Consider the following 13,654-nt stretch of genomic DNA (forward strand, 5'->3'; position numbering starts at 1 on the left):
CCTAATGGACAAGGCACTGGCCTCCTAAGCCAGGGATTGTGGGTTCGAGTCCCATCTGGGGTGATTGCTTTGTATAACTGTGATGAATGGTTTAATGCGTTTCACCTTGTCAATGCGTTTGAACTCAACCCCCACACACTTTCATGAAAAATGGCCTTCTGCAACGATGACACTTTCTCCCATAGGCATGTCTATTGTATTGCCGGGTTTACCATGATGTTTCTCCTAGACCTTTTGCAATATGTAGATTTATTTCGGATATTTTCTCTACACAGTATACATCGTCGTTTTCGTCATATTTGGTGCAAATATTTTTGCCCCAGTGGCCTAATGGACAAGGCACTGGCCTCCTAAGCCAGGGATTGTGGGTTCGAGTCCCATCTGGGGTGATTGCTTTGTATAACTGTGATGAAGGGTTTAATGCGTTTCACCTTGTCAATGGTTTGAACTCACACCCTTCATGAAAAGTGGCCTTCTGCAAGAGCACACGTTCTCCCATAGGCATGTCTATGGTATTTCAGGGATTATACCATGATGTTTCTCCTAAACTTTTGACATATGTAGTTTTTATTTGGGATATTTTTCTACAAAGTATACATTGTCCTTTTTCTCATATTTGGATCAGATATCTTTGCCCCAGTGGCCTAATGGACAAGCCAGTGGCCTCATAAGCCAGGGATTGTGGGTTCGAGTCCCATCTGGGGTGATTGCTTTGTATAACTGTGATGCAGGGGTTTAATAAGTGCCAGCTACTCAGAGGTTTTAAAGCACACCCTTCAGTAAAAGTGACATTGTGCAAGAGGATACATTCTCCAATAGGAACATCTATGTTTTGCATTAATTATTCCATAATTTGGTATCCTAAACTTTTGAAATATGTAGTCTTTATTTTGGATATTTTTCTACACAGTATACATTGTCGTTTTTTGTCATATTTAGTGCAAATATTTTTCCCCCAGTGGCCTAATGGACAAGGCACTGGCCTCCTAAGCCAGGGATTGTGGGTTCGAGTCCCATCTGGGGTGATTGCTTTGTATAACTGTGATGCAAGGGTTTAATAAGTGCCAGCTACTCAGAGGTTTTAAAGCACACCCTTCAGTTAAAGTGACCTTGTGCAAGAGGATACATTCTCCAATAGGAACATCTATGTTATCGCATGGATTATACAGGAGCCTCATCTCAATACCCCTCCTTTCCCTCACTCCCGTCCCTTCCTTGCGTCTTAGCTCCGCCTCCGTAAGATGCGAGCGAGAGACACGAGGAGGTGACGCGAGGACAGAGGAGTCCTCAGGTATTAATTGGGATGTCCTCGTTCAGTCAAACGTCACTCTTAAACGACGTCTGTTAATGATGACATGTGCACAGCTGTATCCCCTCTCATCGGGCTTAACTGAATAACCCTTTAGAACCGGCCCATTTGTTGTTAAATATGTATTTAAATGATGAATCTTTCTCTTGTTAGTCAAGGAATTCAATGTATGATTGTTGGTCCTGCTTTTGTGTTCCGTTGTGGTGTAAAATGTACATTTCAATACAATTATAATTATAATAATGTGAAAGCCTTTACTCTGAACATGTGTGTCCTGTAGATCCCCACATTCACCACAAACCCACATTCAGGACTGCATTTTAAATAATTTAACTTCTCAATATTTTAACACAAAACAAAACAAATAATTGTTATTTATCAAGATCTAGCTTTTATACGCGAGTAGGGAAAACACTTCCGCGTAGTCTGCTCTCGTGTATCCTCCCTTTTGTCTCCTCCCGCACCCCTCCTCCTCCCTCACTCCTCCTCGACTCCTCCGTGTGCATTTCAGCTATTGGGACGTCCTTCAACATGGCGTGTCTTGATCGATTTCCGGGTCAAGTCCCGGAGGACGGGGAGAGAGGAGTCGAGGAGGGGTATTGAGACGAGCCTCATGATGTTTCTCCTAAACCTTTCAAGAATGTAGATTTATTTTGGATATTTTTCTACTCAGTATACATTGTTGTTTTTTGTCATATTTGGTGCAAATATTTTGGCCCCAGTGGCCTAATGGACAAGGCACTGGCCTCCTTAGCCAGGGATTGTGGGTTCAAGTCCCATCTGGGGTGATTGCTTTGTATAACTGTGATGCAGGGTTTTAATAAGTGCCAGCTACTCAGAGGTTTTAAAGCACACCCTTCAGTAAAAGTGACCTTGTGCAAGAGGATACATTTTCCAATAGGAACATCTATGTTATCGCATGGAATATACCATGATGTTTCTCCGAAACCTTTCAGGAATGTAGATTTTATTTCGGATATTTCTCTACACAGTATACATCGTCGTTTTTTGTCATATTTGGTGCAAATATTTTTGCCCCAGTGGCCTAATGTACAAGGCACTGGCCTCCTAAGCCAGGGATTGTGGGTTCGAGTCCCATCTGGGGTGACTGCTTTGTATAACTGTGATGAAGGGTTTAATGCGTTTCACCTTGTCAATGGTTTGAACTCACACCCTTCAGTTAAAGTGACCTTGTGCAAGAGGATACATTCTCCAATAGGAACATCTATGTTATCGCATGGAATATACCATGATGTTTCTCCTAAACCTTTCAGGAATGTAGATTTTATTTCGGATATTTTTCTACAAAGTATACATTGTCGTTTTTTGTCATATTTGGTGAAAAGAGCTTTGCCCCAGTGGCCTAATGGACAAGGCACTGGCCTCCTAAGCCAGGGATTGTGGGTTCGAGTCCCATCTGGGGTGATTGCTTTGTATAACTGTGATGCAGGGGTTTGATACGTTTGTCCTACTCAGAGGTTTTAAAGCACACCCTTCATTAAAGGTCCCATGTCATGGCCATTTCTACTGATCATAATTCCATTGTTGAGGTCTACTAAAATAGGCAAGGCAAGGCAAGGCAAGTTTATTTATATAGCACCTTTCAAGGCAATTCAAAGTGCTTTACAAGTATGGAAGACATTAAGAAAATGGCATTTAAAAACAGTCATTAAAAAGAAAAGATAATAAAATAAACATTAAAAGAAAAAATACATGGATAAAAGTTACAGTGCAGTTTAAGATGTGAATAGTTCAATTAAAAGCAGCGGCAAAAAGAAAAGTCTTCAGCCTGGATTTAAAAGTAGTAAGAGTTGCAGCGGACCTGCAGGTTTCTGGGAGTTTGTTCCAGATATTTGGAGCATAATAACTGAATGCTGCTTCTCCATGTTTAGTTCTGACTCTGGGGACAGAAAGCTGACCAGTCCCTGAAGACCTGAGAGTTCTGGATGGTTCATAATTTAGCAGGAGGTCAGACATGTATTTTGGGCCTAAACCATTCAAAGCTTTATAAACCAGCAACAATATTTTGAAATCTATTCTTTGACACACAGGAAGCCAGTGTAAGGACTTCAGAACAGGAGTGATGTGATCCACTTTCTTAGTGTTAGTGAGGACTCGAGCAGCGGCGTTCTGAATTAGCTGCAGCTTTCTAATATAATTTTTAGTGAGACCTGTGAAGACACCATTTCAGTAGTCGAGTCTACTGAAGATAAAAGCATGGACAAGTTTTTCCAAATCCTGCTGTGACATTAGTCTTTTAATCCTAGATATATTCTTTAGGTGATAGTAGGCTGATTTAGTAACTGTTTTAATGTGACTGTTGAAACTCAGGTCAGTGTCCATGACTACACCTAGATTTCTGGCTTTATCTGTTGTTTTGAACATTGCAGACTGAAGCTCAGCGCTAACTTTTATATGTTCTGCCTTGGCTCCAAAAACCATTACCTCAGTTTTATCTTTGTTTAATTGGAGAAAGTTCTGACACATCCAGTCATTGATTTGTTCAATGCACTTACTCAGTGTTTGAATTGGAGCATAATCTTCTGGTGAAATTGTTACGTACATTTGTGTGTCATCCGCATAGCTATGGTAACTTATTTTGTTGTTTTTCATTATCTGAGCCAGAATAAAATAGATATATATTGTGCAATTTTCCAAACTCACATTGGTTTCTCATACAGCATCTCTGTATAGTATGTGTATTCACTCTCTGTCCTAAACGGCTTGTTGGAGCTCCTGCCCCCCCCTCCCTGTGAACCCAGTGTGCTCTGATTGGTTGGGACGTTGCGAGGCTCGCTGCTCAGTGAGCTGTCTTACTGGTGTGGTTTCCGGGTCGGCAATACATCCTGAGCACACACAAACACTCACAGCCGAAGTAAAAACAATAAGTGTGGCTTGATATTGAGTAAGAAAAAGGTTTATAAACGCTGTGAGAATGGGTCTGCGGAGAGCATTTCTCCGCGATCCCAACTTGTCTTTTACCAACCAGGGAGCTCTATGCAAGTCAATGGGACTCCCTGTTAGTTGAAAATGTACGCTAAATGTCCCCCCACTGCGTTTGATAGTGACACCAAGGGATCCTGGTGTGTGAGAAGCTCCGCGGATTGGTCCATTTTGGTTCCGGGAACCGCATGACGTCATGCGGTTCCCAGTAGAAACAAATGGAAAAAGAGAAATCTCCAATGAGGCGTTCTGGGGCAGCATAGACAGGTCTTTTCTGTGTTAGAGTTTTACTCGCTACAGGGTGTACTATGTGGGTTTGTGACTTTGCAGACCGTTTACATGCAGAAAAACCTTCATAACACACAAGGGGATGGGTAATAACCGGAAAAGCATGACATGGGACCTTTAAAAGCCTTCTGCAAGAGGACACGTGCTCCCATAGGTACTGCAAATCCCTTTGCATTAAAAGCATCTTCTTCATAACATTCAAGTGTTGTTTTTTCTGATATTTTTGACACGCTATGTCGTTTTTCTCAGATTTCTTTGACATACTGTACTTTGACTGTTTCTCAAAATACTATGCTATTGCATGTCTTCTGATATTTCTGACTCACTTTATTATGTATTTTCTTTATATTTGCAACATACAATATAATCTTTTCAACATACTATACATTGAGTGCTTTCGGCATTCTATACTACAGTATGCTTTTTTATTTATTTTTTCAAGATACTACACCGTTATTTTTTCTTAATTCTTTGACATACAATACTACAGTATAACCTGGTAGTATTATTGCAAATGACCATGTGGGAATTTGGGTTTAATTGAGTATCATATATATATGATTTCAGTATTTATTTTGTATTACTTCAAAAACATAAACGGTGATTAGGATTTCTTGCAGGCAATCCTGTCACATAATGCCTGCATGTTTGTCTGTGCGAGCGCGTGTCTGTTTGCGTGTGTTATTTGCGGTTGCATCACGATTGATGAAGGGCCTGTCATGCCTAATGATGAAAGATGAGGGTCGTGCATATGAAAACATCAATGGAGCACCTGGGACAGGCTGCACACATAACACAGATATACACTGATACATTGACAGCAGCACTCACCCTTAAATAAACATATAATCCCTTACACATTCAAACAATGTTTTTCTAACAAACAATCACACTCATTGTAATGTGGAATCAAATTCAGGCGAAAGAGGAGGGGAGCAAAGTCAGAGATGAAGAACAATAAGGAGTCCTTACCAGCATGAAGATTAATATTCATGTCCGGGAGGAGTCTATAAGGACCAACTTCGAAGCTAACAATTATTCATGTGTTCACTTAAGCCCACACACATACACACGGCACTTGTCATTTTCCACCAGGGTTATTAAACCCTTTAGCCAGAACTGTGCAACACTTCTTTTGAAATAATACCAAAAGTGAAATTAATAAATACTTGGTTTCTAAATTATTTGTAGCTCACATAAACAGCATTTATGTGAGCTAACAAAGAGCAGCAACTTTGACAGGTCTGTTTGCCCCAACCTGGGTCAGGACTCCTCACACCTCCCGCCTGTGAATATATTGCTTCACAAATAGCGGCTCCAGATGCTCGGAGTCACCTTGAGATAAAAGGCCGACCTGATTTTCATTCATTGGTGAGAGGGAGGAAGGAAAGAGGGAGACAAATAAAGAGAAGCAGAGACATATTCGGGACAATGGCAGAGAGTTTTTCTGTGGAGGAGGAGGAAACTAGAGATGGTGAAGGAGATGTCTGAGAATTGTCAGAGCGGAGATAGAATAAGTTATAAGAGAGGAGGAGGGAAGTAGATGAGGTGGTTTCGAGAGAAGATAGAGAAGAAATGGGAAGGAAGACACGGTGAAAGAGGAGAGGGAGAGATAGGAGAGTGAAAGCCAAAGAGGGCAGAACAGGAAAGAAAAAGGATTACAAAATGCATTGCAGGATGATGATGGGGAAAACCAGGAAAATATGGGGATAAAAAACTCCCATGAGCATCCAAAAAGATTCCCCACACACACTGGCTTTCTGAGAATGATAGCTTTATTAAAGGGAGATGCCCAAACCAAACAAACAACATCATTACTATTTCACTGACATACATGCAGCAGCGTGACGTAAACGACAGACGCTCTGGTTGTTTTGCCTTCCACTATCACATTAACTAAATCATCAAAGCAGTACAGCACTCTGAGTGTGACAGCTGTCTGTGCATATGAGGACACATTTTATTGTGCTACAGTACGCAATTAAACTTTGCATTTGAGAATCTGTTGTGTGTGTTTCTGAGTGTGTGCCAGCGCGTGTGTGTAGGCAAAAACTCCTTTCCCCTCCTATCCGAGACGATTGGATCTGCCAGCCAGCAGGAACGTTAATTACTTCAGCAATCTTCAGGCTCACTTCCCACAATCACGCCCATCTCTGAAAGGGAATGAGCTCGGCCATTCAGGAAGCCCAGATCCAGACCATTTTTCGAGAAAAAAGGAAATCAAATAAACACAAAAATACAGCGTATGTGAAAAATGCCTTTATTTTCCCTTTGAGAAAGATTCTTTACACTTTCAAAAACAGCTGGGACGGATAATACATGTAAATCATCACTTTCGGGTGTAACGATGACAATTTTGGTTGTCAGGGAATTTTTTCTTAATGACACAGATTATATCTTAATTACCAAGGACCCATTCTTTCGCAGATTACAGAAATTACATTTGCTCTCCTCTCTCATTTAATTTTTGAATAAACTAGGCTTTATTTTTCTGGAAACCTCAGCAAAATAAACCTTTTTGACGAAAAGTAATGCTCAGATCATGTTTTTATCGAAAAAACAAGGGAATACTGTAATAATGTTGCAGAAATGTCCTGAATGTATCAATAGGATGTTTGTTTTATGACAATATCCACTATTACAATAATGTATATGCTCGTGCTGGTTATTTCCTTTTAAGATGATCCAGCAAACTTGTTAGCAACCAAGTCTCTTCCTGTCCCGTGAATTTGTCTGACGATTTCACCTGGCCCTTACCAAGAGAAGTTCTCTAATCTAGCCTCTCCGGTTATCAGTGGCGGCTCCAGAGTATTTTTGTTGGGTAATCTATGGTAGGGCTAACCCATACAGTGGTGGCGCTCAAGTCAGTATTTGCAATGTAATTACATACACGCTATATCACCCCCATTGACAGTGAAACGCAATGCGTGAGGTTTAGATAATTTCCCTCTCTCAATCAAAATGGAACTGTATGAAATAAAAAGGCACATTTGTCTTGTAGTAAATAAAAAGGGCGACCTGGAGCCAATCCTGCAATTTCCCCACAGGTGAAAGAGTTGACATGCTGAAAACCCAACCCCTGCAGGGGGGTCTGAGGGGATTCTGGTACTCTCTTGAGAAGAAAAAAATTAATCTATTACTACACGACATATTTAAAAAAATATTACACACACACACAATAAAATTTTTTTTTTTACTTTGTTCTGAAAGCTGAACCTGCTGCTCCTCACAAAGAGAAGAGGGAAGAGGCTGTGTGAATTACTTTACATTGTGGATAAGGGTGGATAGCCCCCATTGTTCTGTGTGTCAAAATGAAAGACAGCCCACACACCTATCAATCATCAAACCGTGGGGTCTTATTTCAGTACGTGTTGATTTCTATCAACACGTAATGTTGTATCCATGGATGTATAAAGAAAAGTTCTACCGCAAAATTATTCTCCGTCGGGACTGTCACTACCCGATCTGCAGCCCTACCCTATCTGCAGTGCGCATATGCGAGATGGTCCGCCATATTTGACAACTACATACGGCAACTCTAATAGGACACTTGACACAGTGGCGTTTGGCAAAGCAGAAAAAGAACACTCAAAAAACCCGACAATATTAATCTGAACGAGAGAGATGAGTTATTGTTATTACAACGTGACTTCACTATTATTGAACAACTCCTTTTATTGGGTCATTTTATTGGGTTAAGTACATTGTCAGAATAAGTGAGAAATTGATTTAACTTCTGTTAGACAGCTATCATACATACTGAAGAAATATTGACTGTGAATGCATGCAATATGTATGGCATTCATAATTTATATCTAATTACATTAACTGTGAATGTCCTTCATTTGATTTCAAATAAAATAAAATAACAAAATATTTTTATATAGATATTTGAGACGTTTAAGACGTCAAATGTCCTATTAGAGTTGCCGTATGGAGTTGTCCAATATGGCGGACCATCTCGCACATGCGCACTGCAGATAGGGCAGGGCTTCTTATTATACATCCATGGTAGTGACAGGGACTTCCTGCAACAACACCACGCCGTTATCGTGATTCTAATTGGCCAGAAGACATTAGCAAAGATGTTTTATTGAGAAGACGATCAGTACGTGACAAACGTTTTCAAAACCGTTTCTAGTCTTCGGCATTTCCAGACAAGTGGCTACTGAAATCAATCTTACTAGCTGCTGTCTGTGCAATTTACTCGGCGCGAGTTGGCGGACTTTGTTTTGCTTACTTTAACATCATTTTTCATGGTGGGGCTTAGGTGGGGCTAAGCCATTTCTTGGTATGGCTGTAGCCTACCCCAGCCATACCACTTCCTGTTATACATTTTTGTTAGCTTTCTCGTGTAAATAACCCTTCTTGTTAAATGAGCAGTGATGTATGAATAAGTGAGATTTGGAGGTTCCTGTAGGTGAACTTCTACGACTCCCATGCAGTACAAAAATGCTGCCTATGAAAATACCCTAGGGAGTGATTATGTTTCTTACCACTAATACGTTGTTTAGGAAACGTATTAGTGGTATATAAACCTAATTTCTAGAAAAGCAGGGATGAAGAATGATGTGGTTATACGTCCTGCACCTCATGTGGCCTTTTCCTCAGCTCCATATGGATCAGCCTGATTTTTCATCCCTTCCAAACTGTCACCAATCTCTATTAGACCAGAGGCTCCAATCCTGAGGCGCTCCAGTCTCTCAATTAGTTTTTCGGGGAGCAATTTCGGTGTAGCACGTCTGGGTTGTGTGCACACAGCCGGTACATCATTGGTCTGAGGATGCAGCCTCAGACAAAGCAACAGCAAGTCTTCTACACTCACTGCCACCTTGTGACAGTAAATCAGCTCTTGATTTCTGCCTGAAAAGACACTGTAGGTCATTAGATGAAAGCCGCAGCTGTGATTAGCGGGTGTCGAGCTGCTGACGTCTTGTGAACGACACTATAAAGCACACACTGATGCCTCTCCTCTTGTCCTTCCAAGGTGACAATCCTGGGGTGTTTTGGCAAAGATTACTACAGCAAATTAACAAAAACCCCATGATGAGCCACCGACGGAACAGCCAAGGAACCAGGCCACACATACACACACACACACACACACATACACACACACACACACACACATACACACACACACACACACACACACACATATGCCATATCATCGCAAAGTGTGAACAGACATTCTCCATTCTGCCAACAAGACTGACACACACACACTCTCCAGGCTACAGAAGCCATAACCGTAGCCGTCTAATTAACCAGTCCCACCCAACTGACCCAGTAGCCAAGAGCAGGCTTATTATCAGCCAGATCTTTACCCCTCTTGGAGTCTTTGAGCTCTGCTAAAATGAGGTTCAGCCCTCTGCTATGCCGTAGGAGAGCCGCCAAATGAGAAGAGAAGAGAAGGAAGATTGTAGTTAGGATGGTATTAACAGAGGCTGTGGTGGATTCTCAGTTGGAAATAAGACAGTTTTATCAGTACAAGTGCCGTTTTTGCTCACTAAAAATAGTTTTTTTCCTGTTTCATTTTCTTGACACATACGCCATGAAGACTTTTTCTTGAATACACAAAGCAACACACCAAACAACAGGTAGTCTACGGTGATTGGTGTAATTTCAGTCGGCGGAATTGTGAGCACACAAATTCTATCGTATGATCGTAAGAAACGTTGGCGTCATCAAGAAAATATATATCCTCTAACAAGGCCATTTCTATAGAACTGTGACAAGGCAATTTATAGAACTGTGTGAATTACTTGATGACACCTCTCTATCCATAGTCTAACCCGAATTGAGCATTTTACAACATGTTGTTGTCTTTTCAGCATAAATTGCAGCATAAATGAGCATAGTAAACTGTTGAAAATTGATGTCCATATAGGTCTACCTATCATTCAGTGGGGTTTTCTACGTGGTTATGTGCTTTCTTCTGACTGTCAAGTTAAACAAAACAACATATGAAGTATCATGGGTTGAGCAAAGTCAATTCCAGTTTGTACCCCAGAGGAAATCAGCAAAGAAGCAGCAACTATTAGAACATTTAGAACAATGATTTCGACCCAGTGGGTCTGGGGACACAGCAACCTTCATGCGGACCACAGTCATTGTCTGTCAGCTCACACACACACACACACACACACACACACACACACACACACACACACACACACACACACACACACACACACACACACACACACACACACACACACACACACACACACACACACACACACACACACACACACACACACACACACACACACACACACTCTCATCCATTGTTTTTGAGGCATCTGTCGATAAGTGGCAGGGGAAATGTGTGAGGTTGTTTTGTAGGTGAAAGTGAACACAGTACAGACTCCTCGGTCACACGTCAGGTCTATCGTCAACCCAAACATTTGAGAAATAGCTTCTTGCCTGTGGGTTTGACATTGATTTTCTATTGTACAATGCATTTTACATGCTTCCTCAGGACCGTTGGCTAGTTATTATCAAATATGAAAAATCCAGTATGTAAGAAAATGTTTCCTTCACCATAGGGGTGGAACTCTGGAGCAAGGGCAATTCAGAAGGGAAGGATATATCCATATATATATATCCAATAGAAAATGTACTTGTGACTTTGCACTTACATTCTCACTCTGTAAAGCTTCTCTAATGTCTTGAGTTGAATTAGAAAATAACAAAAATCGGTACCACTTTACAATAAGACTACCCTTATAAAGGATTCATAAAGGGTTTATAATTAGGTTATGAATTAGGTTGTAAACACTTTATTAATCATTAAGAACCATTTATAAACCAGTTCTAACATAGTTTGCATACATCAACACAGGCTCACTATTTGGCAATAGGACTAAGCCTTATATTGGCTGCGAGAATCAACTAAGTGAGCAACAGATACCAAGGATGCTGGCTGATGAAGAAGACGAAGTACTCTAATTAGCCAATATAAGACTTAGCAGTACAGATAAATGTGGGCTCACTATTTGGCAAGCAACCTGTCACAGTTGCCCTGTTTATCTCATGTCTTATAAAAGCTTATTAATGATTTATAAAGTGTTCACAACCTAATTAATAAATGAATTACAAACTATTCGTAAACCCTTTATAAGGGTAGTGTTATTGTAAAGTGGTACCCAAAAGTCTCATTAAACCTAAAACAGCAACACTGTCTGAAATGTCTCTTGTATTGTTTTTAGAGATAAAATAACTAAGGTAAAGTCCCAATGCATCAAATTGTCTGAGCCATGTTACTGTCATCTACTGATGTTGATGCTCTCTGGAAAAAAGGGAAAATAACATGTTGTTGTAATGAACACTATGGGACTGTAAATGTAAATGACCATCTCAAAAAGTGGCTTTCGTGTTGACATTTTTTTAACAGACTGATTTCCATAACAATTTTCTATTGATCAATACTTCACCCAAGACAGTTGATGATGCAAACTTTTAATAAAGATGAGATATATCACTACAGTACATAGGAGGTGATAAGTGGAGGATCATGACTTACACTGTGTGTGTGTGTGTGTGTGTGTGTGTGTGTGTGTGTGTGTGTGTGTGTGTGTGTGTGTGTGTGTGTGTGTGTGTGTGTGTGTGTGTTTGCACTTTAAGGGAGGCGATACGATAGGGCAACCTTATCTGAGTTTATACAAACCAACTCTGACAACTGATAGCGTTTTACACACACGTGTGTGTGTGTGTGTGTGTGTGTGTGTGTGTGTGTGTGTGTGTGTGTGTGTGTGTGTGTGTGTGTGTGTGTGTGTGTGTGTGTGTGTGTGTGTGTGTGTGTGTGTGTGTGTGTGTGTGTGCGCTTGGGTGTGTAAGACAGGAAAGATAGTATTCCTTCTTTTAGAGACAAGACCAATTCCTCAAGAGTTAGTTTCAGGCGTGTTCTACAGACTCACTGAACATCTCCCTCTTCTTTTTGCTACAGAAACACACTCATCCACCTGCTCACTAAATCAGTCAGTTCGAGAGTACGTCCACCAAACAACTTTTCACTTGTAAATATTGGCTATAGACAAACTTTGGTCCTGTCCTCTCTTTTAAAGTAATACAACCAAACTCACAGTTCAGTTTATTTATTTGATAACAGTTTCTTCTTTTTAATTTCAGACAACTGAAAGAGTGTAAATTACAGTATGAATTTGATCAGCTGCTCAAAAACAGTGTTTACCAGTGCAGTGTGTTGTGGTGGGCAGAAAAGCAGCAGTGGTACAGAAGCAGCGCAGCAGCACAGCATTAGAGGGAGAGATGGCATATGTTTCTGCTTAAATAGAGCGCCAGATTCCAGACAATGTGTTTGCTTGGTTGTATGAGGGGTTACAGCCTGTCACCTACATCATTGTTGCTCATGCTACTTATGGGAGATATACGCTGTAATCAGGGAGAACATTTCCCTCCTCCAGGGCCTGTTTAACTAAATACACAAATGCAAGCTGTGATTAGCAACATGAGATAATTTCTTATTCCTTTTTTTCACCCCTTACATGTGAAAAACGCAACACGATTTTCTCACTCGGGTCTGTCCCAGCTGCTGCAAATTCAAATTGTATTTCTTCATCTGTGAACTATTTTCCTGCCATACCACTAACTCTTCTCATGTAAAGTTCCTGCCTTTGCCTTCTGCCCTGAAATCATCTGATTACATGATTACTTTAACTACATTATCTTTATATACAGGCCCAGAGCCATTGTTCCTATGCCATGATTGTCTATGCATTGCCCCATTTCCAGTGTTTCTTATTCCTGTTTTTCCTGATTCTTTAGATTCTCCTGTATGCCCATCTTCAGATTTGTTTGCCTTATCTCTCTATCTTTTAACCCTCGCTTGCCATGAACTGAGTGAAGCTGAACTTCTGTGTCTTTTAGGTTCTAGTCTCCCAATAATCCAGAGTCATTCAACAAAACATTCTTAAAAATGCCAACATTTGGAATCGGCATTATGGCAGATTATCGTAAATATAATTTGTTTGCAAAAAAAGGATGTCATGTTTATTCACATCATGTTCGATGTAGATTTTTTTCAAAAAAGCAAAACATTTTTGTTGAAATGCACTGTTGCAACCAAAAACAGCACGGCATTAAAGAATTTGA

At 40.5% G+C, this 13,654-nt stretch overlaps 4 non-coding genes across 4 annotated transcripts; all 4 read left to right on the forward strand.

Moving 5' to 3' along the window:
* The first annotated feature begins 316 nt into the window (after positions 1-316).
* trnar-ccu lies at positions 317-389 on the forward strand. The gene has a single exon. It is a non-coding gene; the product is annotated as a tRNA-Arg (tRNA).
* Positions 390-952: 563 nt separating this feature from the next.
* On the forward strand, positions 953-1,025 carry trnar-ccu. Its single transcript has one exon. It is a non-coding gene; the product is annotated as a tRNA-Arg (tRNA).
* Positions 1,026-2,343: 1,318 nt separating this feature from the next.
* On the forward strand, positions 2,344-2,416 carry trnar-ccu. Its single transcript has one exon. It is a non-coding gene; the product is annotated as a tRNA-Arg (tRNA).
* Positions 2,417-2,661: 245 nt separating this feature from the next.
* trnar-ccu lies at positions 2,662-2,734 on the forward strand. The gene has a single exon. It is a non-coding gene; the product is annotated as a tRNA-Arg (tRNA).
* Positions 2,735-13,654: the final 10,920 nt, after the last annotated feature.

The sequence above is a fragment of the Trematomus bernacchii genome, unplaced genomic scaffold (assembly GCF_902827165.1).
Source record: "Trematomus bernacchii unplaced genomic scaffold, fTreBer1.1, whole genome shotgun sequence".
NCBI classification, from domain to species: domain Eukaryota; kingdom Metazoa; phylum Chordata; class Actinopteri; order Perciformes; family Nototheniidae; genus Trematomus; species Trematomus bernacchii.